The sequence below is a fragment of the Cherax quadricarinatus genome, chromosome 99, assembly GCF_038502225.1.
Source record: "Cherax quadricarinatus isolate ZL_2023a chromosome 99, ASM3850222v1, whole genome shotgun sequence".
NCBI classification, from domain to species: Eukaryota; Metazoa; Arthropoda; class Malacostraca; order Decapoda; family Parastacidae; genus Cherax; species Cherax quadricarinatus.
This window is the reverse complement of record NC_091390.1, coordinates 9,142,728-9,167,589: the sequence shown is the minus strand read 5'-3', so window position 1 is coordinate 9,167,589 and position 24,862 is coordinate 9,142,728. Positions and strand designations below refer to the sequence as shown.

The following is a 24,862-nucleotide window of genomic DNA, read 5'->3' as shown; positions in this document are numbered from 1 at the left end:
CCCCAAGGTGCTTTATAATAATACAGTAGATCCTTGGTTTTTGTCCAGTTCGTACAATTCGGATTTCAAGCACAAATTTCGGTGAATTTTTCCACCAGGTTTCGTACATCCACTCGGAAATCATCCATATCAGATGCCTCCACTCGCCTAGGACACCACTTCTCACTCATACCAAACTCAGTCTGCCTCTGTCTCTCGTTGAGTTAGCAATGCTTCGTGCATTAATCCATTTTTTTTTGGGCCTGTTTATTAAATTTATTAAATTTCGTACTTTTGGTGTCATTACCATCGGGAAAAGATTCTCTATCATTTCATAAGAAAAAATCATTTTTTTTTCCAAAAATTTTGCAACAGAATGAGTTTCAGAAAGGGGCTTGCGACAGTCAAAGGGTTAAGGATGAAAACAAGGGTATTACTGTAATAATGAGAGAATGGGTGATATGTTATCAACAAATTTTGTTGAAAATAAGAAAAAGTTTTGGTGTGAGATTAATAAGTGAATGGAAACATGTCTGAGGTTTCACTCTTGCCATGGATCAATTCTGGATCCTCAGTGCGAGCTGAAGACTTTACCGGGTAGAAACACTAGACATGTTTCTTTACATCTGCTTCCAATGGGTGTTAGTTGACTGGTCTGGGTCAGATCATGGAGGAGATTAATGACCCCAGTGGAAATAAGACAATCACTGGGTAAAAAATTCAAACAAATCTTAATCTTGACAGGTGAAGCAACATGACTGGCTTGAAATGCTATGCATCCTATGTAAATTTCAAAATGTAACCACTGCAAAGAAATAAAAATTGTACTGTTGGAGCCTACAGACTACTATATGCTTTATACAGTAATTTTTAAATTATGATTTGTATTTGAGTGTCCAGGTGTCCTGTGGCTCAGGACACAGTGTCCATGGTTGAATCCTAAGCACAGGTGGAAATGTTGGATGTGTTTCCTTACACCTGCTGTTCCTGTTCACCTAGAAGTAGGTACCTGGATGTTATTCAGGTAAAGACCCACAAGATATAGCTAATGTACTATCAATAAAATTGGAGTCCTGCAGCAAGTGCTTAATAGATAACAAACTATCGCTACACCTCAGGAGTAAACTGAAGACAAACAAAACAAATGTTTCTTTTGCAGTATACAAATGTAGTTTACATGTAATAAAATATAGTTATGCATGACCCTAACACAAGATGCAGATCTCTTTTTGATGTACTCCATGTCCATATCACACTGTGTAAAAACTCTATGCACATAAAGGGTCCCAAAATTCGGAATTCATTACCAGAAAATATTTAAGTAACCCTGTCTGAACATCAATTTAAAACTCTTCTCAAAAGTCACTTACTGACCCTAGACTAAATACAGTGGACCCCCGCATAACGATCACCTCCGAATGCGACCAATTATGTAAGTGCGTTTGTACGTGTATGTTTGGGGGTCTGAAATGGACTAATCTACTTCACAATATTCCTTATGGGAACAAATTCGGTCAGTACTGGCACCTGAACATACTTCTGGAGTGAAAAAATATTGTTAACCGGGGGTCCACTGTACTCAGTACTAAACATTTAACATTACCATAAAAATCTCCCAATTACCTAAATCTTAAAACTTCAAGACTAGATGCCTAAGTTCATACAGTGACTAATACTACATAGTAGTATAAATACTTACCCAAAACAATACTGCCCTATAACCAACTATAGCATTCTCATACTGTAAACTATTTTCAGCAAAACACATCATTAAAATCCCATAATATAATTTCAGGAATTTTACTATTGAAACTATTGTACAACTTAAACAAACTATGATAAATTTCTTTAGTATTAAGTAGTGTGTAAGCCATTAAATTAAGTCTGCCCATAATGCCTAGGCATGATAGTGGCTCTTTGTACTGGAAGACATTATTGTAAATACATTATCTCTATGTATTCTTGCAAAGAAATAAAATTGACTTGACATAAAAGAGAGCATGTAATGCATTTAGGGTAGACTAATACTCATACTTACAGACTAATTGAAAACTAGACATAGGAGAGCAGGAGAGTTAGCTAAATAAAAACAGCATAATTGTAAGTAAGTATTAATAGTGTAAAATGATTCAGTGATCTTAAGTTAACTGGAATTTCTTTAACATCCAGTGTAACAGGGAACCCATTACTTCAGAATCTTCAATGAAACGTCAAGCATGGCAGGAGAACTGATAGGGAACAATGTAGTAAGAAAAAGCAAAATCCAGGCTAAAGTTTGTCAACTGACAGGCACAGTGTCTACTTACTGACACTCACAGGAACCAATGTTTAGTGATTATATAATGTCAAATATATTATTATTGTTCATCATACTCTGCAATAAAAAAAAAAAAAAAGAAAGACTAGAAATCACCAGGAACAAAATGGTGAGATTCATGGTGGACCTGGGTCCTGGAGAGCAAGTAGGCCAGGATGAATTACAACTGGATATTGCTGAATGTCGAAGACAGAGTAAAGAAAATAAAAGGTAAATCATGTTTATAAAACTGCTCACAAGTTGTGTCCAGAATATCTGGCTGCCACATTTGTCAAGGTTAGGAACCAAAACCACTATGGTAACAGGGTGTGTAACACAATCTTGAAGTAGCTACAGTAATAATAATAATAATAGTAATAATAATAATAATAATAATAATAATAATAATAATAATAATAATAATAATAATAATAACAAAAATAATAATAATAATAATAATAATAATAATAATAATAATAATAATAATAATAATAATAATAATAATAATATCTTCATTTCTACAAGTACATATACAAGGTATACAGACCATAGCTGACATCAGTGACATACTACTATATAGAAAGCCACTTGTTATGCCTGAGTATTTTTGTAAAATTAGGTCAGTTTTGTCCCAGGATGCGACCCACAACATTTGACTAACACCCAGGTACCCATTTTATACTGATGGGTGAACAGGAACAGCAGGTGCCTTGTGGAAACATGTTCCTAATGTTTTCCAGTTGTACCAGAGATTCGAACTCCAGACCTCAGCGAGTGAGCTGAGTGAGCTAGCAATTGAGCTACGGGACAGTAGGTAGGTGGTGAGTATTAAAACACCTTTTATTATACAACAATAAAGGAGTAGAATAGACTCCCTGAACACGTCAAAGCCTGTCCTAGCATTAGCCAGTTCAAGAAGAGAGCCAAAAGGTACCTAATGAATTAAGTTATAAAAAAGGATGAGAGTGATTTCTTCTTTTGGTTTTGACTAGTAGCTTAGGCTGGTAGGTGACTTGGACCTGCCTAGCATGGGCCAGTAGGCCTGCTGCAGTCCTCATTCCTTCTTATGTTCTTATATGTACCTATAGTGGAACCTCGTTTCTCGTAATTAATCAATTCTAAAATGTCTGACGAAAATCGAAACATGCGAACTGAAGGAATATTTCCCATAAGAAATAATGTAAATCCAATTACAGTGGTCCCTCGTTTTTCGTAGTTCTCGGCAATCGTAAATTTCGCCAATCATAGGGGTATTTTCGTATAAACATGGACTCGCTTTTCATAGGTTGACTCGCGAATAGTAGTTTGTCCAGGACGCGTAAGCACTGTGTGAGCCAGGGAGGCCTCCCTACCCAGCCAGTCTGGCATTGTTTACCAGTGAGTGAAGGTCCCCTCAAGTGCTCCTACGAAATATTTCATAATATTCCACTCATTTTAGTGCTTGCAAGTACTAAATAAGCTACCATGGCTCGAAAGAAAGCTCCTAGTGCCAAGCCTGTGGTAAAGAAGGTGAGAAATATGTACAGTGACAAAGTCTTGGGCCATTTTAGGGAAATGTTAAAGTGACACCAGAAACAGAGCTCTCTCCACAGTTATTTTGCGAGACAGAACTCCAGTGACTCTCATGGTGGTCCTAGTGGCATTAAGAAACAGAGAAGAGAAGTAACCCCAGAAAAGCAATTGGTACCTGAGGTGTTGCTGGAAGGGGATTCCCCTTCCAAACTGTAAACAATCCAATCTCTCTCCTCCTCCAGTCTCCCATACACTAAGAAGAATCTTCAATAAAGGTAAGCGTTATGCTGTTAATGTTTCATTCATCATTTCCCATTGTATTGTTTATGTACTACATGTATATTTCATGTAAAAAATTTTTTTGTTTTAATACTTCTGGGTGTCAGGAACGGATTAATTGTATTTACATTATTTCTTATGGGGAAAATTGATTCACAAATCATAAATTTCATTTGTAGTAGCTCCTCCAGGAACGGATTAATTACGAAAAATGAGGGACCACTGTAATCTGTTCCAAACACCCAAAAATGTTCACAAAAAATGCATTTTATGGAGAAAAACTACAGTTTTACTTAAAAAAAAACAATGAGAAATAAATGACAAATGAAATGGATAAATGAACATTTAACATCACTATTACCTTTATTGAAGACTCTTGTTGGTGTATGAAAGACAGTTAGGAGGGGAGAGGTAAGAGGAGAGGTTAGTGTTTGGAAGGGAATCCCCCTCCAAAAGGCATTCAGGTATCAAGGCCCTATCTGGGGTTACTTCCCTTCCAGCTTGAGAGTCACTGGATCCCTGTCGCACAAAAAATCTGTCCAGAGAGGTATATCTTTGGCATCTCTAAGATTTGCCTAAAATGGGACAAGGCATTGTCATTGAACATGTTGCAGACATGGCTTGCAACAGTTTTGTGTGGAAAACAAACACGAGTTATCCCGGGTGGATAACATACCCGAGTTATCATGGGTGGGTAACACTTCCCCCTGGGTTATTCTGGGTGGACAACACTTCCCCTGGCTTAATCTACCTGGATAACACTTCCCCCTGGGTTATCCTGCATGGATAACACTTCCCCCTAGGTTATCCCAGGTAGATAACACTCCCTAGGTGTTATGCAGGGTTCTGCATGACATTGTAAGGTATATACAGTAGAGAAGAGTGTCATAATAGTAGGAATGTTATAACTGTAAAGCATAATTTTATAATTCATAAGGTGCTTCTGGGGGTACTGTAAAGTAGGTTAAACTAGAATTATAAAGAAATCCTGCTAGCTGAAGGGGGTAGGGGAGTTTCGGTGGGGGGAAATAAATGGGATTAAATCTGGAGTATCTGAGAGAGTTAGAGCTAAGGAAGGAGTAGCAGTAATGTTGAAGGATCAGTTATGGAAGGAGAAAAGAGAATATGAATGAGTAAATTCAAGGATTATGTGGATTAAAGTAAAGGTTGGATGCGAGAAGTGGGTCATAACAAGCGTGTATGCACCTGGAGAAGAGAGGAATGTGGAGGAGAGAGAGAGATTTTGGGAGATGCTAAGTGAATGTATAGGAACCTTTGAACCAAGCGAGAGAGTAATTGTGGTAGGGGACCTGAATGCTAAAGTAGGAGAAACTTTTAGAGAGGGTGTGGTAGGCGAGTTTGGGGTGCCAGGTGTAAATGATAATGGGAGCCCTTTGATTGAACTTTGTATAGAAAGGGGTTTAGTTGTAGGTAATACATATTTTAAGAAAAAGAGGATAAATAAGTACAGTAGGGCCCCGCTTTACGGCGTTTCGCTTTACGGCGTTCCGCTAATATGGACATTTCAAATTATGACCAAAACTCGCTATACGGCTCCCCCCACCTGTCTTTCTAATACGGTCACAGCGGCCCACCGAGTTTGTTTACATTCTCCCTGAGCACATCTCATTATGTCTGGAAACTTTCCAAAATTTCAAGTGTTTTAAAGTTATTGTATATTTTATATGTACTGTACTTGATAATTAAACTTGTGTACACCTGTACCTAAATAAACTTACACACTGTGCTGGCATGTAGGTACACATTAAAATCGCTAAGAGTCTCTCTACTCTTGATGCAATAATAATAATAATAATAATAATAATAATAATAATAATAATAATAATAATAATAATAATAATAATAATAATGATAATAATAATAATAATAATAATAATAATAATAATAATAATCTCTTGGGCGCATTAATGTCGCATATTACGTTAATATAGACATTTCCCTTAATCTATGATATTTTTTTCAAAATTATATAAAAACACATTATGTAACACACAAACATGATACATGCACCCACAGTATAAAAATTTATACAAATATGAGATGTTTACCAAACGGTTTGTAGAAGTTTCGGAAGAATTACGTTTTCTCTAGCCCGTCACCTGTTACTAGGGATAACTGTAGAAAAATATTCCTTTCGTATGCCTTCACTTTATGGCTATTCATGATCCTTGTGGGTCTAACACTTCTTTTTTATTATGATTATAATAATAATAATAATATCATCATTCACTCTAAAAATGGTGTGTTGCATGAGAATAGGAGTGTTGCTGCTTATTATTCTGTACTAACTTGTACAACTTGTACACAGTGTAAGAGTATTTGTTTCGTGATTTAATTATAATAATAATAATAAAAATATTATAAGGTAAAAGTTTCACAAACTCTTACAAATGTACATGAATGAACTAAAACTGGACACGTATTAATACCGTCTATTTCGCCTGACCGAGTGATCATCCACAACCTGTTCAATTTGTTTTTTTACGCTGTCTGAGCTCGGTGTATCTCGTTCTCTCTCAATTGCTCTTCGTTAACTAATTGGCTCTCGTTGACGATGGCATCTAAGCTTAGTTGTGATAAAAAGAAGAGTCGTAAGCCTCTTACTTTGAGTGCCAAGTTAGAAATGATTAAACTTAGTGAACAAGGTATGTCAATGGCTGAGATAGCACATAAGCTTGATTTGGCTCGTCAAACAGTTAGTACAGTTGTGAACAATAAGGAGAAAGTGTTGCAGGAAGTTAAAAGTGCTACACCATTGACCACTAAAGTTATAAGAAAACGTGATAACCTTATTGCTGACATGGAAAAGCTTTTAATGGTGTGGATTGATGATCAGACTAGTCACAATGTGCCTTTATGCAGAGCCATTATTCAGTCCAAAGCCCCAAGTCTCTTCAATTCTATGAAGGCTGAGAGAGGGGAGGAAGCTGCTGAAGATAAATTCTCAGCTAGCAGAGGCTGGTTTAATAGGCTTAAGGAAAGAAGTCAACTTCACAACATCAGAGTGCAGGGTGAAGCTGCAAGCGCTACAATTTAGCTGCAGAAAATTATCCACGTGAACTAGCAGAGATAATAGAATGTGGTGGCTATACCAAGCAACAGATTTTTAATGTGGATGAGACTGCATTATTTTGGAAGAAGATGCCATCTAGGACATTTATTGCTAAGGAAGAGAAGTCAATGCCTGGCTTCAAAGCTGCAAAAGACAGGCTAACACTCTTGCTAGGAGCTAATGCAGCTGGTGACTGCAAGTTAAAACCTATGATGACTTATCACTCAGAGAATCCTAGGGTCCTAAAGAACTATGCAAAAGGCAGCCTCCCTGTTTATTATAAATCTAATTCGAAAGCTTGGATGACTGCCAATCTTTTCATAAGTTGGTTCACGGACTATTTTAAGCCTACAGTTGAGGCTTACTGCAAGGAAAAGAAAATTCCTTTTAATGTTTTACTTGTTTTAGACAATGCCCCTGCCCACCCTACAGCTCTAAATGGTATGTACAGGGAGATAAATGTTGCTTTTATACCTGCAAACATAACTTCATTACTGCAGCCGATGGACCAAGATGTAATTGCAGCCTTTAAATCTTATTACCTAAGAAGAACTTTCATTAAGGCTGTAAATTTCCTAGACAGTGATAAAATGCCTGGGCCTAAACAAAATAAATTAAAAACCTTTTGGAAAGGTTTCACAATTTTGGATGGCATTAACCCTTTGACTGTTTTCGACGTATAAATACGTCTTACGAGCCAATGTTTCTGACGTATGTATACTCAATAATTCTAGCGGCTTCAAATCAAGTGGGAGAAAGCTGGTAGGCCCACATGTGAGAGAATGGGTCTGTGTGGTCAGTGTGCACCACATAAAAAAAATCCTGCAGCACACATTGCGTAATGAGAAAAAAAAAACTCTGATCGTTTTTTTGGAATAAAACGCCGACTTTGAGGTGTATTTTCGTATAGTATTTATCGTTGTATTCGCGTTTTCATGGTCTTAGGTGATAAAATGGAAAACATATTACAGAAATAGAGAGGATTTTAATTACTTTTACAATGAAAACGACCTTGAAACTGAGCTCAAAGTAGCAGAAATGTTCGATTTTTACCAATGTTCAAGAGTAAATAAATCACACCACACGTCCAATACACGTCAACTGGGGAGTCTAATATTCTTTCACTAGTGCACTGATATTATTTATACCATTTTTACAATAATGCAGTCGTCTGCATAACAGTAAATTTTGTATTTTTTTGTATGAATAAAAAATCAAAATAGAAAGCAATAGTAATATAAGAGGGGCCTGGAGATGTGACTAATGAACAGAGCATATGTTATTTTAGTGCCACGAATGTCTACCTTGTTTATTCTGGACCCTATTTTGAAATTGGCATCTTTTTTATTTTGCGTGAAATTGGCCAAATTGCCAATTTCTGACCACCATATTGGGTAGTCCAAATTAGTAAATGGGAGGTTTCTTGTACTCAGCTGATAGATAAAATGGAGTTCTAAAGAAATAGCTATGAGTTTGGTCAACTGGAACAACGGAATTGGCTGAAAATTGGGCTCAAAGTCGGCGAAATCGCCGATACGCATATGTCGCCGAGACCGCTAACTTCGCGGGAGCATAATTCCACGAGTTTTCGACCAAATTTCGAACTTTTGGTGTCATTACCATCGGGAAAGATTCTCTATCATTTCATAAGAAAAAATAATTTTTTTTTTTTTCAAAAATTGAGCGACATAGAATGACAGTTTCAGAGAGGGGCCTGAAACAGTCAAAGGGTTAAAAATATTAGAGATGCATGGAATGAAGTTAAAGAAACTACACTCAAAGGTGTTTGGAAGAATCTGGTTCCTGAACTTATGGATGATTTTGAAGGTTTTGAGAATCCAGTGGGGGAAGTGTGTGTAAATGTTGTGGATATGGCAAGGGAATTTTAACTGGAAGTGGAGCCTGAGGATGTGGAAGAATTGCTTCTCTCTCATGATGAGGTTCTGACAGACCAAAACCTTCTTCTGATTGAAGAGCAAAGAAAGAAATTTCATGAAGAGGAGATCCATCCTGATGATAGTCCTGTTACCATTAAAGAAATGAAAACCCAGGATTTGGAAGAAGCTATCAACCATATAGAAATAGCAATGGCAATTTTTGAGAAGATTGATCCAAATTTTGAATGAAGTTCAACAGTGAATGCAACCCTTTCCCATGATGTTACATGCTATAAAGAAATTTTAAAGGAAAGGAAAAAAAATCCATGAGGCAAAGTTCAATGCTTTCCTACTTTAAGAAAATATCATGGCAACCTTCAACATCAACAGCCAGCCTTCAACATCAACAGCCAGCCTTCAACAGCCTTCAACATCAACAGCTAGCCTTCAACAGCCTTCAACATCAACAGCTAGCCTTCGACAGCCTTCAACATCAACATACACCCCTTCAAAAGCTTCACACAAGTCTCCAAAACGAATCAAATTAGTTGAAGAATTAGAGGATGATGGTCTGCCATCTCATGATTTGATTCAATAACTACATTGCCACTCACCTCTCACACATTCACATTAGTAATTAAAGGTATGTAATAAATGTACTGTGTGTGTAATTTTACTTTTCATTGTGTTGTTTAATGCTTAGTTCTATTGCTAATTTAATATATGTCAGTGTAAATACATTATCTAGCATTTATATGCATTTACAAGGAAAATAAAAGGGTGTTCCACTTTACGGCAGTAGCCTGGAACCTAACCAGCTGTATAAGTGGGGCCCTACTGTATACAAGATATGATGTAGGGCGAAATGACAGTAGTTTGTTGGATTATGTATTGGTAGAAAAAAGACTGTTGAGTAGACTTCAGGATGTACATGTCTATAGAGGGGCCACAGATATATCAGATCACATTTTAGTTGTAGCTACACTGAGAGTAAAAGGTAGATGGGATACAAGGAGAATAGAAGCATCAGGGAAGAGAGAGGTGAAGGTTTATAAACTAAAAGAGGAGACAGTTATGGTAAGATATAAACAGCTATTGGAGGATAGATGGGCTAATGAGAGCATAGGCAATGGGGTCGAAGAGGTATGGGGTAGGTTTAAAAATGTAGTGTTAGAGTGTTCAGCAGAAGTTTGTGGTTACAGGAAAGTGGGTGTGAGAGGGAAGAGGAGCGATTGGTGAAATGATGACATAAAGGGAGTAGTAAGGGAGAAAAGGTTAGCATATGAGAAGTTTTTACAAAGTAGAAGTGATGCAAGGAGGGAAGAGTATATGGAGAAAAAGAGAGAGGTTAAGATAGTGGTGAAGCAATGTAAAAAGAGAGCAAATGAGAGAGTGGGTGAGATGTTATCAACAAATTTTGTTGAAAATAAGAAAAAGTTTTGGAGTGAGATTAACAAGTTAAGGAAGCCTAGAGAACACATGGATTTGTCAGTTAAAAATAGGAGAGGAGAGTTATTAAATGGAGAGTTAGAGGTACTGGGAAGATGGAGGGAATATTTTGAGGAATTGTTAAATGTTGATGAAGATAGGGAAGCTTTGATTTCGTGTATAGGGCAAGGAGGAATAACATCTTGTAGGAGTGAGGAAGAGCCAGTTGTGAGTGTGGGGGAAGTTCGTGAGGCAGTAGGTAAAATGAAAGGGGGTAAGGCAGCCGGGATTGATGGGATAAAGATAGAAATGTTAAAAGCAGGTGGGGATATAGTTTTGGAGCGTTGGTGCAATTATTTAATAAATGTATGGAAGAGGGTAAGGTACCTAGGGATTGGCAGAGCATGTATAGTTCCTTTGTATAAAGGCAAAGGGGACAAAAGAGAGTGCAAAAATTATAGGGGGTTAAGTCTGTTGAGTATACCTGGTAAAGTGCATGGTAGAGTTATTATCAAAAGAATTAAGAGTAAGATGGAGAATAGGATAGCAGATGAAAAAGGAGGCTTTAGGAAAGGTAGGGGGTGTGTGGACCAGGTGTTTACAGTGAAACATATAATTGAACAGTATTTAGATAAGGCTAAAGAGGTTTTGTGGCATTTATGGATTTGGAAAAGGGGTATGACAGGGTGGATATGGGGGCAATGTGGCAGATGTTGCAGATGTATGGTGTAGGAGGTAGGTTGCTGAAAGCAGTGAAGAGTTTTTACGAGGATAGTGAGGCTCAAGTAAGAGTATGTAGGAAAGAGGGAGATTATTTCCCAGTAAAATAAGGCCTTAGACAAGGATGTGTGATGTCACCATGGTTGTTTAATATATTTATAGATGGGGTTGAAAGAGAAGTAAATGTGAGGGTCTTGGCAAGAGGTGTGGAGTTAAAAGATAAAGAATCACACATAAAGTGGGAGTTCTCACAGTTGCTCTTTGCTGATGACACTATGCTCTTGGGAGATTCTGAAGAGAAGTTGCAGAGGGTGGTGGATGAATTTGGTAGGGTATGCAAAAGAAGAAAATTAAAAGTGAATGCAGGAAAGAGTAAGGTTATGAGGATAACAAAAAGATTAGGGGATGAAAGATTGGATATCAGATTGGAGGGAGAAAGTATGGGGGAGGTGAATGTATTCAGATGTTTGGGAGTGGACGTGTCAGAGGATGGGTATATGAAAGATGAGGTGAATCATAGAATTGATGAGGGGAAAAGGGTGAGCGGTGCACTTAGGAGTCTGTGGAGATAATAAACTTTGTCCATGGAGGCAAAGAGGGGAATGTATGAGAGTATAGTTTTACCAATGCTCTTATATGGGTGTGAAGCATGGGTGATGAATGTTGCAGTGAGGAGAAGGCTGGAGGCAGTGGAGATGTCATGTCTGAGGGCAATGTGTGGTGTGAATATAATTCAGAGAATTTGTAGTTTGGAAGTTAGGAGGAGGTGCGGGATTACCAAAACTGTTGTCCAGAGGGCTGAGGAAGGGTTGTTGAGGTGGTTCAGACATGTAGAGAGAATGGAGCGAAACAGAATGACTTCAAGACTGTATCAGTCTGTAGTGGAAGGAAGGTGGGGTAGGGGTTGGCCTATGAAAGGATGGAGGGAGGGGGTAAAGGAGGTTTTGTGTGCGAGGGGCTTGGACTTCCAGCGGGCATGCGTGAGTGTGTTTGATAGGAGTGAATGGAGACAAATGGTTTTTAATACTTGACATGCTGTTGGAGTGTGAGCAAAGTAACATTTATGAAGGGATTCAGGGAAACTGGCAGGCCAGACTTGAGTCCTGGAGATGGGAAGTACAGTGCCTGCACTCTGAAGGAGGGGTGTTAATGTTGCAGTTTAAAAACTGTAGTGTAAAGCACCCTTCTGGCAAGACAGTGATGGAGTGAATGATGGTGAAAGTTTTTTCTTTTTCGGGCCACCCTGCCTTGGTGGGAATCGGCCGGTGTGTTAATAATAATAATAATAATAATTTATTTTCCAACTGTGTTTGGGTATGTGGGGTAAGCGTGGCTTGGAGGAGTCACATGGAGTCAGCATGGTGTGGAGGCTGGCATTGGAGATACTGTGTATTTATTCTAAGTTTGCAGTTGTGTACTTGTTTTGTTTGGCTACCTCAAGCCATAGGCTCTTCTATGGTTTACCTGTATGCTCACCTAGGCTCTGACATGGTCAGGGTGTGGTGGGATGAGTGAGGAAATAAGAAATGGGGTTGGTAGTGGAGTAGTGACAGCCTGGTGCTGACTAGGCCTAGTGGTTATGGTGGCTGGACCTCAAGCCAGCTGTTTCTTGTGTACTGTCATTTGGGCATTTCGGATACAAGATAGATGAAGGTGTTTCTAGAGTGTGTACATAATGTTATGTTGAATAAATAGATATATTTTCCTAACTAGGATTTTTGCCTAACCCTCTGTTAACCAACCCATTGAAGTACAAATGCTGGTTTAGTGCTTTCTGTTTTGACTGGTATAGCCCTGGGTGGCCTGTTTATGCTTGAAATGTGTGTAACTTTTATCTTTGCCCTTAGACAAGGCTCTAGCCCCCAGCTATCCCAAATTTCTGCATAACAATAGGTTATCCAGGGATAACACTTCCCAGATTGTCCTGGGATGACTCCCCAGATTATCCTGGGATAACACCCGAGGTTATGCTAGGATAACAGTCCCCAGGTTATCATGGATTAGATTAGATTAGATTTTGCCACCAAAGTGGCTAGTTTATTGCGCACCCCATATCCATCCTGTGGATGGTAGCGCAAGAGCATATGGATACACAAAAGGCCTAGGAACTAGGCCCCAAAGGGTTAACAGGAATACATATGGATTTGTATCTACATATCTATAGTTCCCTTATCTGTTACAAGTATATTTGGTATCTTATTTTCATTAATAAGATATCTTGACATGTCACATAGGTTATTATACTGTCTGTCTCTGTATTCCTCAATAAGTGGACAATTAAGCAGTGTTCAAGACAGTGACCATATGCCTGATCACATAATTTACATTTAGTTTGATCATCATCTGTGTGTCTCCCAAACTGCCAGAAGTACTTGTAACCAAGCCTAAGCCTGGCCACTACAACATCAGTCAGTCTGTTCACATTGCACGTTGCTTCATAAACATACTTATCTACGTTCATGTTATCACAGTGGGTTATAGATCTATTCAGGCTTCTAACTGCATTCCTATAACAATCACTTTCATTATTTACTTCTCTCCTAATATTATTCCTAATGCTAGACACAGTTATACCAAAGTTATATTCTACATTCTCCTTCTGGGTACTCTTCTTGGCTAACATATCAACTTTATCATGAAGGAGTAATCCAATGTGTGATGGGATCCATAGCAATTGTACATTAATTCCTTTGTCCCTAATTTTTGAGTATCTATACCTGGCTTCTCCAATGAGCATGTTGTTGGAGTCATTATATGAGTCAAGAGCCTTCAATGATGACATAGAATCAGTAATGATGATGGAGTCAAGCTCAGTGTCATAGGTTAGCTCTAGTGCCATTAGGATTGCAAACAATTCAGTTTGCAGTGTAGACGCCCAGTTGTTAATTCTTATGCCTAACTCAACAAATTTATTATCGTTCTTAACTAGGGAGGTGGCAACAAGAGCAGATGCAGCCCTGCCAGGAGACTCCTGTTTAGATCCATCAGTGTATATAACTTGTGATAACTTATTACTATCTGCTAGGCGAGAAATTTCTTCTTGAGCAGTTGCTCTAACAAGTGATTTAAGGAAGGGATTACTAGCAATGAGCTTCTTGGGAGGGACTTGCAGGTATGTGATATTAAATGAACACATCTTCCAAGGAGGTGTAAAATGCTCTTGTTGCCTACAGTGATACAGTTCATGCAGGTTATAAAACTTAATGCAATTGCATGTTTTCACAGTCCATTTAGATCTGTGTGTATTTACCTCTAGACACTTGGTAAGATTCATTGTGACAGGGTCTGGTTCATTTCTCAACATTCTAATACCGAGTACTGTGTTAATCTCAACAATCCTATCACTGATACTAGAAATACCAAGCTCCTTCCTCATATTAAGAACTTTTGTAGATCTGGGACAGCCAAGAATAATTCTGAGGGCTTCATTTTGTATTAACTCCAAGGGTCGGAGAGAACTTTCTCTAGCTAATATCAACATGGGAACAGTATAATCAATTGAGGACCTAACATAGGCTATGTACATCATTCTCACGATTCTCACATTAGCACCATAGTTGGGATTGTAGCCAGCAACAGCTTTGAGAGCATTTAGCCTAGCTTTGCATTTCTTATTTAGTTGTGGTATAGTGGATTTGTTAAAGGGTACATCTACACCAAGATATCTGTAAGTTTTAACGTAGCTAATGATTTCACCCTGCAAATAGATGGGTGGGAGATGTCGTTTGCTTGTTAAAATATTTGTTTTAAAGATATTATGAGGCCTAGTCAATTACAAATTGCATGAACTTCATTAAGAATTGTACTCATCTTCTTATGCCCTGTTGTATGGATCATGATACCATCAGCATAGCTTATAGCTATATGTTTAGGTGAGGAAGGTAGAGCATTTAGGAGAGCATTAATCAGAATATTAAATAGAAGTTGCAGAGATTGGTGGATGAATTTGGTAGGGTGTGCAAAAGAAGAAAATTAAAGGTGAATACAGGAAAGAATAAGGTTATGAGGATAACAAAAAGATTAGGTGATGAAAGATTGAATATCAGATTGGAGGGAGAGAGTATGGAGGAGGTGAATGTATTCAGATATTTGGGAGTGGACGTGTCAGCGGATGGGTCTATGAAAGATGAGGTGAATCATAGAATTGATGAGGGGAAAAGAGTGAGTGGTGCACTTAGGAGTCTGTGGAGACAAAGAACTTTGTCCTTGGAGGCAAAGAGGAGAATGTATGAGAGTATAGTTTTACCAACGCTCTTATATGGGTGTGAAGCATGGGTGATGAATGTTGCAGCGAGGAGAAGGCTGGAGGCAGTGGAGATGTCATGTCTGAGGGCAATGTGTGGTGTGAATATAATGCAGAGAATTCGTAGTTTGGAAGTTAGGAGGAGGTGCGGGATTACCAAAACTGTTGTCCAGAGGGCTGAGGAAGGGTTGTTGAGGTGGTTCGGACATGTAGAGAGAATGGAGTGAAACAGAATGACTTCAAGAGTGTATCAGTCTGTAGTGGAAGGAAGGCGGGGTAGGGGTCGGCCTAGGAAAGGTTGGAGAGAGGGGGTAAAGGAGGTTTTGTGTGCAAGGGGCTTGGACTTCCAGCAGGCATGCATGAGCGTGTTTGATAGGAGTGAATGGAGACAAATGGTTTTTAATACTTGACGTGCTGTTGGAGTGTGAGCAAAGTAACATTTATGAAGGGGTTCAGGGAAACCGGCAGGCCGGACTTGAGTCCTGTAGATGGGAAGTACAGTGCCTGCACTCTGAAGGAGGGGTGTTAACGTTGCAGTTTAAAAACTGTAGTGTAAAGCACCCTTCTGGCAAGACAGTGATGGAGTGAATGATGGTGAAAGTTTTTCTTTTTTGGGCCACCCTGCCTTGGTGGGAATCGGCCAGTGTGATAATAAAAAAAAATAAATAATATAATTAAATAGCATGGGGCTAAGAACTCCTCCATGCGGTGTACCTAAAGACATTTCTTTAGACTCACTTCTAAAGCCTTGGTAAAGGACAGAGGATACTCTGTTGGGCAGGTATCCTATTATCCAGCAGAGTAAGCTACCACCAATATTCATTTTGGCTAGTTCATGTAGTATAACGGTTCTGTTTGCAAAATCAAATGCAGATTTTACATCAAGAAAAGTGGTAAAACTAGTAGAGGTGTGTGCAGTGGTTATCATGGGATGACAACACTCTCCTGCTAATCCTGGGATGACAACACTCCCCTGCTAATCCTGGGATGACAACACTCCCCAGCTAATCCTGGGATGACAACACTCCCCTGCTAATCCTGGGATGACAACACTCTCCTGCTAATCCTGGGATGGCAACACTCCCCTGCTAATCCTGGGATGACAACACTCCCCTGCTAATCCTGGGATGACAACACTCCCCAGCTTATCCTGGTTAGATAACACTTCCTCAGGTTATCCAGGATGGATAACTCACCCAACATTATCCTGGGTGGACAAGACTCCCCAGGTTATGTTGGGTGGACAAGACTCCCAAGGTTATCTTGGGTGGACAAGACTTCTCAGGTTATCTTGGGTGGACAAGACTCCCCAGGTTATCTTGGGCAGACAAGACTCCCCAGGTTATCTTGGGTGGACAAGACTTCTCAGGTAATCCTGGGTAAACAAGACCCCACATTATCTTGAGCGAACAAGACTCCAGGTTACCTGGGTGGACAACTCCCCAGGTTATCTTGGGTGGACAAAACTCACCAGGTTATCTTGGGTGGACAAGACTCCCCAGGTTATTTTGGGTGGACAAGACTTCTCAGGTAATCCTGCGTGAACAAGACCCCAGGTTATCCGGGGAGGACAAGACCCCAGGTTATCCTGGGTGGAAAAGACTCCAGGTTATCCTGGGTGGAAAAGACCTGGGTTATCCTAAGTGGTCAAGACTCCCCAGGTTATCTTGGGAAAACATTTCCCAGGTTATCCTGGGATGATAACACTACAAGGTTATCCTGGGATACACTCTCTCAGTTTATCCTGGGTGGATAACTCACCCCATGTTGTCCTGGGTGGACAAGACCCCAGGTTATCCTGGGTGGACAAGACTTCCCAGGTTATCCTGGGTGGACAAGACTTCCCAGGTTAACCTGGGTGGACAAGACTTCCCAGGTTAACCTGGTTGGGCAACTCCCCAGGCTATCCAGGGTGGACAACTCCCCAGGTTATCCTGGTTGGACAACTCCCCAGGTTATCCTGGGTGGACAACTGCCCAGGTTATCCTAGGTGGAGAAGACCTCAGGTTATCCTGGGTGGATAAAACTCTCTAGGTTATCCTGGGTGGTCAAGACTCCCCCAGGATATCCTGGGATAAAACCCCAGGTTATCCTATGTGGACAAGACTCCCCCAGGTTATCTTGAGACAACACTTCCCAGGATATACTGGGATAACACTTCCCAGGATATCCTGGGATAACACTTCCCAGGATATCCTGGGATAACACTTCCCAGGATATCCTGGGATAACACTTCCCAGGTTATCCTGGGATGATAATACTCCCAGGTTATCCTGGGATAACACTCCCTCAGGTGGATAACTCACCCATTGTTATCCTGTGTGGACAAGACCTGAGTTTATCCTGGGTAGTCAAGACCCCAGGTTATCCTAGCTGGAAAAGACCCCAGGTTAAGCTGTGATGACAAGACTCCCCAGGTTATCCTGGTGGACAACACTCCCCCAGGTTATCCTAGGTGATCAACACTCCCTCAGGTTATCCAGTGTGGTCAAGACACCCCCAGGTTATCCTGGGTGGACAAGACTCCCCAAGATTATCCTGGGTGGTCAAGACTCCCCCAGGATATCTTGGTTGGGAAAGACTCCCCCAGGTTATTCTGGGTGGTCAAGACTCACCCAGGTTATCCTGGGATAACACCCCAGGTTAGCATGGGTGGACAAGACTCAAGCATGTTATTCTGGGATAACACACCAGGTTAGCCTGGGTGGACATGACTCCCCAGGATATCCTGGGATAACACCCCAGGTTATCCTGGTATAACACTCCCAGGTCATGCTGGGATAATACTCCCTCAGGCTATCAAGGGAGGAAAATTCACCACATGTTTTTCTGGGTGAACAAGACTCCCCCAGGTTAGCCTGGGTGGGAAAGACTCCCCCAGGTTATCCTGAGTGGATAATTATTATTATTATTATTACAATCAAGGGGGAAGCGCTAAACCCGGAGGATTATACAGCGCCTGGGGGGGGATGTGGAAGGCATTCAGGCTTAATTTGGGGAACTGGAGCACAGATCCAATTCCCTAAATCAAGAGCCCCTCACCAACATCAAGGAACCTTCCTTGAGGGGCCTGAGTGGATAAGGCTCCCCCAGGTTATTATGGGTGGACAAGACTCTCTCAGGTTATCCTGGGATAACAACAGTAACTCAGGTTATACTGGGATGATAACAGTCCCTCAGGTTATCCTGGGTGGTTAAGACTCCTTCAGATTATCCTGGGATAACAACAGTCACTTGGGTTATCCTAGGATGACAACAGTCTCTCAGGCTATCCTGGGATGATAACAGTCCCTCAGGGTATCCTGGGATAACAGTCCCTCAGGTTATCCTGGGATGATAAGTCCCTCAGGTTATCCTGGGATGATAACAGTCCCTCAAGTTATCCTGGGATGATAACAGTCCCTCAGGTTATCCTGGGATGATAAGTCCCTCAGGTTATCCTGGGATGAAAACAGCCAATCAGGTTATCCTGGGATAACAACACACACTCGGGTTATCCTGGGATGATAACAGTCACTCAGGTTATCCTGGGATGATAACAGTCCCTCAGGTTACCCCGGGATGATAACAGTGTCTAAGATTATCCTGGGATGATAACAGACCCTTAGGTTATCCTTGGATGATAACAGACCCTCAGGTTATCCTGGGATGATAACAGACCCTCAGGTTATCCTGGGATGATAACAATCCCTCAGGTTATCCTGAGATCAAAAGACTCCCTGAGGTTATCCTGGTTGATAACAGTCGCTCAGGTTACCATGGGATGATAACATTCTCTAAGGTTACCCCAGGATGATAACAGTCTCTAAGATTATCCCGGGATGATAACAGACCATCAGGTTATCCTTGGATGATAACAGTCCCTCAGGTTATCTTGGGATGATAACAGTCCCTCAGCTTATCCTGGGATGATAACAATCCCTCAAGTTATCCTGGGTTTACAAGACTCCCTCAGGTTATCCTTGGAAGATAACAGTCCCTCAGGTTATCCTGGGATGATAAGTCCCTCAGGTTATCCTGGGATGATAAGTCCCCCAGGTTATCCTGAGATGATAACAGTTCCCCAGGTTATCCTCGGATGATAACAGTCCCTCAGGTTATCTTGGGATGATAAGTCCCCAGGTTATCCTCGGATGATAGCAGTCACCCAGGTTATCCTGGGATGATAAGTCCCATAGGTTATCCTGGGATGATAACAGTCCCTCAGGTTATCCTGGGATGATAAGTCCACCTGGTTATCCTCAGATGATAACAGTCCCCCAGGTTACCATGGGATGATAAGTCCCTTACATTATCCTGGGATGATAACAGTCCCTCAGGTTATTCTGGGATGATAACAGTCCCTCATGTTATCCTGGGATGATAACAATCTCTCAGGTTATCCTGAGATGATAACAGTCCCTCAGATTATCCTGGGATGAAAACAGTCTCTCAGGTTATCCTGGGATCATAACAGTCTCTCAGATTATCCTGGGATGATAACAGTCCCTCAGATTATTCTAGGATGAAAACAGTCCCTCAGGTTATCCTGGGATGATAACAATCCCTAAGGTTATCCTGGGATTATAAGACCCCCTGGTTATCCTCAGATGATAACAGTCCCCCAGGTTTTTCTGGGATGATAAGTCCCTCAGATTATTCTGGGATGATAACAGTCCCTCAGGTTATTCTGGGATGATAACAGTCTCTCAGGTTATCCTGGGATGATAACAGGCTCTCAGATTATCCTGTGATAACAGTCCCTCAGATTATCCTGGGATGATAACAGTCACTGAGGTTATCCTGGGATGACAAGTCCTCCTGGTTACCCTGGGATGATAAAAGTCTCTCAGGTTATCATGGGAGGATAACAGTCTCTCAGATTATCCTGGGATGATAACAGCCCCTCAGATTATCCTGGGATATAACAGTCCCTCAGGTTATCCAGGGATGATAACAGTCTCACTGGTTATCCTGGGATGATAACAGTCTCTCAGGTTATCCTGAGATGATAATAGTCCCACAGGTTATCCTGGGATTATAACAGTCTCTCAGGTAATCCTGGGATGATAACAGTCTCTCAGGTTATCCTGGGATGATAACAGTCCCTCAGGTTATCCTGGGATGATAACAGCCTCTCAGGTTATCCCAGGATGATAACAGTCCCTCAGGTTATCCTGGGATGATAACAGTCCACCAGGTTATCCTGGGATGATAATAGTCCCTCAGGTTATCCTGGGACGGTAAGTCCCTCAGGTTATCCTGGGATAAAAACAGTCCCTCAGATTATTCTGCTATGATAACAGTCCCTCAGGTTATTCTGGGGTGATAACAGTCACTGAGGTTATCCTGGGATGACAAGTCCTCCTGGTTACCCTGGGATGATAAAAGTCTCTCAGGTTATCATGGGAGGATAACAGTCTCTCAGATTATCCTGGGATGATAACAGCCCCTAAGATTATCCTGGGATATAACAGTCCCTCAGGTTATCCAGGGATGATAACAGTCTCACTGGTTATCCTGGGATGATAACAGTCACTCAGGCTATCCTGGGATGATAACAGTCCCTCAGGTTATCGTGGGAGGATAACAGTCCCTCAGATTATCCTGGGATGATAACAGTCCCTCAGATTATCCTGGGATGATAACAGTCCCTCAGGTTATCCTGGGATGATAACAGTCCCCCAGGTTATCCAGGGATGATAACAGTCCCCCAGGTTATCCAGGGATGATAACAGTCCCCCACGTTATCCTGGGATGATAACAGTCCCCCAGGTTATCCAGGGATGATAACAGTCCCCCAGGTTATCCTGGGATGATAACAGTCCCCCAGGTTATCCAGCGATGATAACAGTCCCCCAGGTTATCCAGGGATGATAACAGTCCCCCAGGTTATCCTGGGATGATAACAGTCCCCCAGGTTATCGAGGGATGATAACAGTCCCCCAGGTTATCCTGGGATGATAACAGTCCCCAGGTTATCCAGGGATGATAACAGTCTCTCAGGTTATCCTGGGATGATAACAGTCCCCCGGGTTATCCAGGGATGATAACAGTCCCCCAGGTTAACCTGGGATGATAACAGTCCCCCAGGTTATCCAGGGATGATAACAGTCTCTCAGGTTATCCTGGGATGATAAGTCCCCCAGGTTATCCTGGGATGATAAGTCCCCCAGGTTATCCAGGGATGATAACAGTCCCCCAGGTTATCCTGGGATGATAACAGTCCCCCAGGTTATCCAGCGATGATAACAGTCCCCCAGGTTATCCAGGGATGATAACAGTCCCACAGGTTATCCTGGGATGATAACAGTCCCCCAGGTTATCGAGGGATGATAACAGTCCCCCAGGTTATCCTGGGATGATAACAGTAACCCAGGTTATCCAGGGATGATAACAGTCTCTCAGGTTATCCTGGGATGATAACAGCCCCCATGTTATCCTGGGATGATAACAGTCCCCCAGGTTATCGAGGGATGATAACAGTCCCCCAGGTTATCCTGGGATGATAACAGTCCCCCAGGTTATCCTGGGATGATAAGTCCCCCAGGTTATCCAGGGATGATAACAGTCCCCCAGGTTATCCAGGGATGATAACAGTCCCCCAGGTTATCCTGGGATGATAACAGTCCCCCAGGTTATCCAGGGATGATAACAGTCCCCCAGGTTATCCTGGGATGATAACAGTCCCCCAGGTTATCCAGGGATGATAACAGTCCCCCAGGTTATCCTGGGATGATAACAGTCCCCCAGGTTATCCAGGGATGATAACAGTCCCCCAGGTTATCCCGGGATGATAACAGTCCCCCATGTTATCCTGGGATGATAACAGTCCCCCAGGTTATCCTGGGATGATAACAGTCCCCCAGGTTATCCAGCGATGATAAGTCCCCCAGGTTATCCAGGGATGATAACAGTCCCCCAGGTTATCCAGGGATGATAACAGTCCCCAGGTTATCCAGGGATGATAACAGTCCCCAGGTTATCCAGGGATGATAACAGTCCCCCAGGTTATCCTGGGATAATAACAGTCCCCGAGGTTATCCTGGGATGATAACAGTCCCCCAGGTTATCCTGGGATAATAACAGTCCCCGAGGTTATCCTGGGATGATAACAGTCCCCCAGGTTATCCAGGGATGATAACAGTCCCCCAGGTTATCCAGGGATGATAACAGTCCCCCAGGTTATCCCGGGATGATAACCCCGGGATAATAACACCAACATAATTCAACATGAAGGCGTCACTGTCACTCTGAGTTGTTCAACAATAATAAGAAAAGTTTGTATTAAAACCTCACCTGGAAGTGTCACAGTGTGAAGTTAAGACTGTTGGTAGTAGTGTCCTAGCACCAGTGTCCTAGCACCAGTGTCCTAGCACCAGTGTCCTAGCAGCAGCAGCGTCCTAGCAGCAGGAGCGTCCTAGCAGCAGGAGCGTCCTAGCAGCAGCAGCGTCCTAGCAGCAGCTGGTAGTGTCAGTGTTTACCAGCGTCAGGCAGCTGCCAGGGACCTCACCTATAAATATAAATATTAAGCTTATTCAGATTAACACAAATACATATGTGTAGTTACATATATTATCATACATAGCAGCATATGTGTAGTTATATAGATTATCATACATAGCAGTATATGTGTAGTTATATAGATTATCACACATAGCAGCATATGTGTAGTTACATATATTATCATACATAGCAGCATATGTGTAGTTACATATATTATCATACATAGCAGCATATGTGTAGTTACATATATTATCATACATAGCAGCATATGTGTAGTTACATAGATTATCATACATAGCAGCATATGTGTAGTTACATATATTATCATACATAGCAGCATATGTGTAGTTACATATATTATCATACATAGCAGCATATGTGTAGTTACATAGATTATCATACATAGCAGCATATGTGTAGTTACATTGATTATCATACATAGCAGCATATGTGTAGTTACATTGATTATCATACATAGCAGCATATGTGTAGTTACATAGATTATCATACATAGCAGCATATGTGTAGTTACATAGATTATCATACATAGCAGCATATGTGTAGTTACATAGATTATCATACATAGCAGCATATGTGTAGTTACATAGATTATCATACATAGCAGCATATGTGTAGTTACATTGATTATCATACATAGCAGCATATGTGTAGTTACATTGATTATCATACATAGCAGCATACGTTTACCTGGAGTTTACCTGGAGAGAGTTTCGGGGGTCAACGCCCCCGCGGCCCGGTCTGTGACCAGGCCTCCTGGTGGATCAGCGCCTGATCAACCAGGCTGTTGCTGCTGGCTGCACGCAAACCAACGTACGAGCCACAGCCCGGCTGATCAGGAACTGACTTTAGGTGCTTGTCCAGTGCCAGCTTGAAGACTGCCGGGGGTCTGTTGGTAATCCCCCTTATGTGTGCTGGGAGGCAGTTGAACAGTCTCGGGCCCCTGACACTTATTGTATGGTCTCTTAACGTGCTAGTGACACCCCTGCTTTTCATTGGGGGGATGGTGCATCGTCTGCCAAGTCTTTTGCTTTCGTAGTGAGTGATTTTCGTGTGCAAGTTCGGTACTAGTCCCTCTAGGATTTTCCAGGTGTATATAATCATGTATCTCTCCCTCCTGCGTTCCAGGGAATACAGGTTTAGAAACCTCAAGCGCTCCCAGTAATTGAGGTGTTTTATCTCCGTTATGCGCGCCGTGAAAGTTCTCTGTACATTTTCTAGGTCGGCAATTTCACCTGCCTTGAAAGGTGCTGTTAGAGTGCAGCAATATTCCAGCCTAGATAGAACAAGTGACCTGAAGAGTGTCATCATGGGCTTGGCCTCCCTAGTTTTGAAGGTTCTCATTATCCATCCTGTCATTTTTCTAGCAGATGCGATTGATACAATGTTATGGTCCTTGAAGGTGAGATCCTCCGACATAATCACTCCCAGGTCTTTGACGTTGGTGTTTCGCTCTATTTTGTGGCCAGAATTTGTTTTGTACTCTGATGAAGATTTAATTTCCTCATGTTTACCATATCTGAGTAATTGAAATTTCTCATCGTTGAACTTCATATTGTTTTCTGCAGCCCACTGAAAGATTTGGTTGATGTCCGCCTGGAGCCTTGCAGTGTCTGCAATGGAAGACACTGTCATGCAGATTCGGGTGTCATCTGCAAAGGAAGACACGGTGCTGTGGCTGACATCCTTGTCTATGTCGGATATGAGGATGAGGAACAAGATGGGAGCTAGTACTGTGCCTTGTGGAACAGAGCTTTTCACCGTAGCTGCCTCGGACTTTACTCTGTTGACGACTACTCTCTGTGTTCTGTTAGTGAGGAAATTATAGATCCATCGACCGACTTTTCCTGTTATTCCTTTAGCGCGCATTTTGTGTGCTATTACGCCATGGTCACACTTGTCGAAGGCTTTTGCAAAGTCTGTATATATTACATCTGCATTCTTTTTGTCTT

General features: G+C 41.4%; 1 protein-coding gene and 1 pseudogene across 13 annotated transcripts in view; one reads left to right on the top strand and one right to left on the bottom strand.

Moving 5' to 3' along the window:
- The window catches only part of LOC128704766 (zinc finger protein 84-like), a 516,148-nt gene that overhangs the window by 94,159 nt on the left and 397,127 nt on the right, over positions 1-24,862 (bottom strand). For 3 of the 13 annotated variants that reach the window (XM_053799909.2, XM_053799904.2, XM_053799911.2), the window contains exon 1: positions 22,686-22,881. The exons of the other annotated variants lie outside the window; for them this stretch is intronic. The gene's annotated coding sequence lies outside the window, so the exon portion shown is untranslated. Of the gene's footprint in view, positions 1-22,685; positions 22,882-24,862 lie in introns of those variants that run through there. 13 annotated transcript variants of the gene reach the window in all.
- Positions 6,104-9,564, top strand: LOC128704765 (tigger transposable element-derived protein 1-like; annotated as a pseudogene).